This window comes from Mus pahari, chromosome 11 (assembly GCF_900095145.1).
Source record: "Mus pahari chromosome 11, PAHARI_EIJ_v1.1, whole genome shotgun sequence".
Lineage (NCBI taxonomy): Eukaryota > Metazoa > Chordata > Mammalia > Rodentia > Muridae > Mus > Mus pahari.
Window position 1 is genome coordinate 18,358,669 of NC_034600.1, and position 4,739 is coordinate 18,363,407.

At 39.1% G+C, this 4,739-nt stretch overlaps 1 pseudogene; it reads left to right on the plus strand.

The window, feature by feature from the left end:
- The first annotated feature begins 1,033 nt into the window (after window positions 1-1,033).
- On the plus strand, window positions 1,034-1,172 carry LOC115065017 (annotated as a pseudogene).
- Window positions 1,173-4,739: the final 3,567 nt, after the last annotated feature.

The following is a 4,739-nucleotide window of genomic DNA, read 5'->3' on the forward strand; positions in this document are numbered from 1 at the left end:
AGAGAGGTTTCATCCAACAACTGATGCAGAGACCCATAGCTAAACTTTAGGTATAGCTTGAGGCATCCTGCAGAATAGGAGGAGGAAGGATTGTAGGATCAATAGGGAACAACAACACCACAAGAAAACCCACAGAATCAGGTCATAGGGGCTCATAAAGACTGAACATACAACCTGGGAACTTTCATGGGTCTGATTAAGAATCACTGAAAACATGTTAGGATTATGTAACCTGGTCTTCTTGTGGGACTACTAATACTGGGAACAGTAGCACTCTGACTCTTTTGTCTGTTTTGGGGATGCTTTTCCTCCCACTGTGTTTTCTCATGCAAGCTTAATTGAAGGGAAGTGCCTAGTTTTACTGTAACTTGGTATGCCATGTTCGATGGGTATCCTAGAAGGCCTGCCCTTTTCTGAATAGAAATGGAGAAGGAGTGGTTTGGAGGAAGATGAGAGGTGGAGAAAGAGATTTGGATGAAAGGAAAGACAGGAAACTGGTCAGGTAGAAATATATAAAAGGAGAAAAAAATAAAAACTACTTAAAAATTGTCTTTGCTCTGCTATTTTACAATAAATATATATTTTCAATTTCCTCTAAATATAAAGTCTCTCTCTCTCTCTCTCTCTCTCTCTCTCTCTCTCTCTCTGTATGTGTGTGTGTGTGTGTATGTGTATGTTTGTGAATATGTGTGTCTAAATATTTCTTACATTACTGAATGTTTATACCGTTACACTACAGCCATAGAGTAGCGACTTAGGTATTTAAAATGTAAAAGAAATTGGAGAATTATAGAATGATTAAACATTCAAAGAGATATGTAATTATGTTTGCTTCTCTCTATAATGGCAGTTTCTAAGTAAAATAAAAACCTGTATAAAATTTAGCCTAACCTAAACTGAAACAATATAATTTTTTGGTTTTCTTTTCTATAGTAATGTAGGATTAAGAATTATTTCACCATAGTCTCTATAGTTTCCATATGATGCTTTCAGAAAAAGATTTGTATATTTTTGGTATAAAAGATTGTCATCAATAGTCCCTAGAAGCATTCCTGGTATTGCTGTTGTGTCACTGTAGTTGGTAGTGGGTCAATTGTCAGTAAGTCAGAGAAAGTCTTCTATGTTTAGTGTTTTAATCTATGAACCTCTGAATATTTTAGCAGCCTAACATTCCATGAAATGAGGGAGCTTGAGATAACCAAAATTCTGGTACCAGGGGGCTCAAGCAAGGATGGGATGAGCACAAGTCAGGCACCATACAGGCCCTGATATCTCCTAGGACTCGAAGTAAACCAGAGACTAGAAGGACCTCCTCCTGGGACTAAGGGCCCACTGTGGTAGTGAGTTTTAGACACATTACCCTAGCATGTGGTCATTCAAGCAAACTTGGCAAGAAGCAAGGCTAAAATGACCACCAGACTGGCACCATGGGGATTGAATAGGGAGCTATATAAGGCAACCACCAGTCAAGTGCTCTGAAGGCCTGTTGGGATTCAGACAATGTCTGAGATGACCTTTGCCTGGCCCTGTAATGCATGAGCAGGCATAGTACTCTTGAGGCTATTCTCAAGATAACCACATAAACTTAGAGACCCTTAACACCCCTAAGAGGAACAAGTAAGTGGTGGAGAAATAGAAGAGAAAGAAAAAGAGAAGGATGTAGGTACAATAAAGAGAGAAAGAACTGAAGACTGGAAGGTAGTGAGGGACACCGGATATGAATAGCTGGAATTGACAGGTGGTAGGGTCCTGACCTGGGCTGCCATGTCTGAGTGTGTGACCCTGCAGCAGCAGGGGTATGTTACTACCAAAGGCCAGGCTGCTGACTGGAAACATGAACTCTGAGAGCTGTGCAGAATTGTCCCCACCCTTCACCTGGGCCTTGCGGAAGAGTGGCCCAAGGGTTAGTAGGCCAGGAGAGCTGACCCTGACAGTAGCCAGCTGTAGTACTTGGTAGAGAAGGCTGAACATATTTAGGGAGTTTCTGGTGAGCAAGCCTTTCAAGGATATGAGCATGAGAAACCCAGTCCTACCACTTGTTTCCAATGGCTGAGAGTTGGGTATGGAGAGTGAGGTAGAGTGTGATCATGGGAAAATTATCTTATCTGCCATGCAATGACATGGGCAAGGAAGAGATCTTTCCAGCCTTACCATACAGGATGAAATTTAAGAGGGACAGTTTTTCTAACCTGGCTATGTCCCAAATAATTGAGATCAAAGCCTATTAAGTTTATTAGCAATCTTTAAACACTGTGATGGATAATTCTAATCCTCTATGCTATTTTAGCTCTTTTCTAGCCAAACAACCCAAGCTATTTTCATCTATTCTCTCCTTGGTTCATTCTGCTGTAGCTGTTTCTCTTCATGGAGAACTAACTCCCTTGGCAACTCCTTCTCTTGTTGGTCCCTGTGACTATCAAAATGCCTGCAGAACATCCTACTAATGGTTGTCTCAGTCTAGCTTTCTGTCTCTTGACCTTGTGACCTGTTTTCTCCTGCACCCTCATGTACCATGTTGCAAACTTATCCTGGCACTTCTGTCTCAGACCCCTCAGAAGTTTAGCCTTTTACTCTTCTCTACTCAGTCATTGGCAGGTTTTTCTTATATTAACCAATCTGAAATAACTGGGGAGCATTCTCTGCATCTTATGGATACAGGAGATTCCTCAGTATTTATGATAGTGCTTGTGTCCAGACTGTAACTAGATCTCAGGGCACAGAAATTGTCACAGAAATAAACACCACAAGACCCCAACATCTCCCCCTGTCACCAATGGCAGGTAGGAGAGCTGGCCCAGAAGTCATCAGAGCAGAAGTACTGTCCCTGCCCCTGATCAGCTGCACCGTTAGGGAGAACAGACCGTGCATTTCACATTGGCAGCACAATAGAGCTGGTCCTGGATGTGGGAACTTCCGGTGAGCTGGCCCCGTTAGCGTTATTGTAATAGAACCTGCACAGACTATCTGCTGGGTGATGGCATGGACATGAGATACCCTCCTACACTCCCTCTGCCATTACCACCAATTTCAGGCAAGATAACTGATCCTGGAGTCATTAGAGTGGGAGAACTGGCCATCTCCCTCATTGGCTGCAACACTCAGGGGCACAGGATCAAATATTGCCTGGGTAGCACGATAGAGCTGGCCCAGGTTTCAGAGTTTCTGCTAAGCCAAACCTGAGAGCAGGAGAGCAGGAGAGTGAGAAGGCTGATTAGCTGAAATGTTTCTCTGGCTGAGATCCAGGGCTTTGAATGGGTTTACCTCACACATCAACAATACAGCTAAACTGCACGAGTACACGAAGGAGCTAGTACTACAGATCTAAAACTACAGGATCTCTAGGACAAAGGGCAACACTAGTACAAGTCAGAATAAACAAAACGAGGATGCCAGAAAAGACCTTTCCACAGGATTGACATAATGGATCAATAGACTTTATTATAGAATTTTTTGTTTTGTTTTGTTTTTGTTTTGTTTTTTTGGTTTTTTCGAGACAGGGATTCTCTGTGTAGCCCTGGCTGCCCTGGAAATCACTCTGTAGACCAGGCTGGCCTAGAACTCAGAAATCTGCTTGCCTCTTCCTCCCAAATGCTGGGATAAAAGGCGTGTGCCACGACTGCATGGCGTTATTATGGATTCTTTCTTTTAATTTTTTTATTTTTTTTTAATTTTTAGATTCTATGCCCCAGTATAGGGGAATGCCAGGGCCAGGAAGCAGGAGTGGGTGCATTGGGTAGCAGGGGAAGGAGGGTGGGTATAGGGGATTTTCGGAGAGGAAACTAGGAAAGGGTATAGCATTTGAAATGTAAATGAAGAAAATATCTAATAAGAAAATACAAAGTTTAAAAAGACTTTTATTTCATAATGAGCATTTAAGTAAATGTGGTTCACTTCATTATTGATATTTACTATACCATTTGAATGTGAGTGAAGTATTAGAATAAATATAAGACATATTTAATAACTTGAATTTCAGATTGCATAAGTTAACATTCAGGAGATCTTATATGAACTACAACTTTACGTGTAGATATGAATACATTTTCTTGAAATTAGATCAGAACAGGGTATTGGTTTATTATAGGAAGTGAAAATTTAACCAATGGCTAATGTCTTAGGTCCTCACTACATTCTGAGGAAACTTCTTACAACACCTTTCATTTTTATTAATAAGGTGTTAGCAAATCTTATAGAAATAGTAGCATATATAATCAACACATAATTTAATAGACAAAGGTACACATTTGGTCTAAACAGTTTTGAAAGATTGTCATTAAATTAAAACATTCAAGGATTGTATATGGTTGAAAGTTCTATTTTTGTTCAGATGTCATTTGTCTATTTAAACATATAGACATACACTGTTGATACAAAGAACTTATTATAAAAGAAACATATTTGATAAGAATGTAGATTTTATACAAATTTTTGAAACATTTTGATCCCTATCCATTACTTTTATAGTCATTGTTATGATTCTGAGATAAAATAATGAATCAAATCAAAAGTAAACAAAGTAAATGTTGAAATAAGTACTTATGGAAATATATGAATGCCAATAGCAATTCATTATTTCAGTATAGCTTCTTTTTATTTAAAATATATTTTAATATTAATATGTTATAACTATAAGTGGAAGCTAGTTAGCAAGAAAAAGTATCACATTCCTTCTGTTAAATTCATTATGTTTTATCTAATTTAGCTAACACAATATTTAACCCAAAGTAGTGTAGCTATTT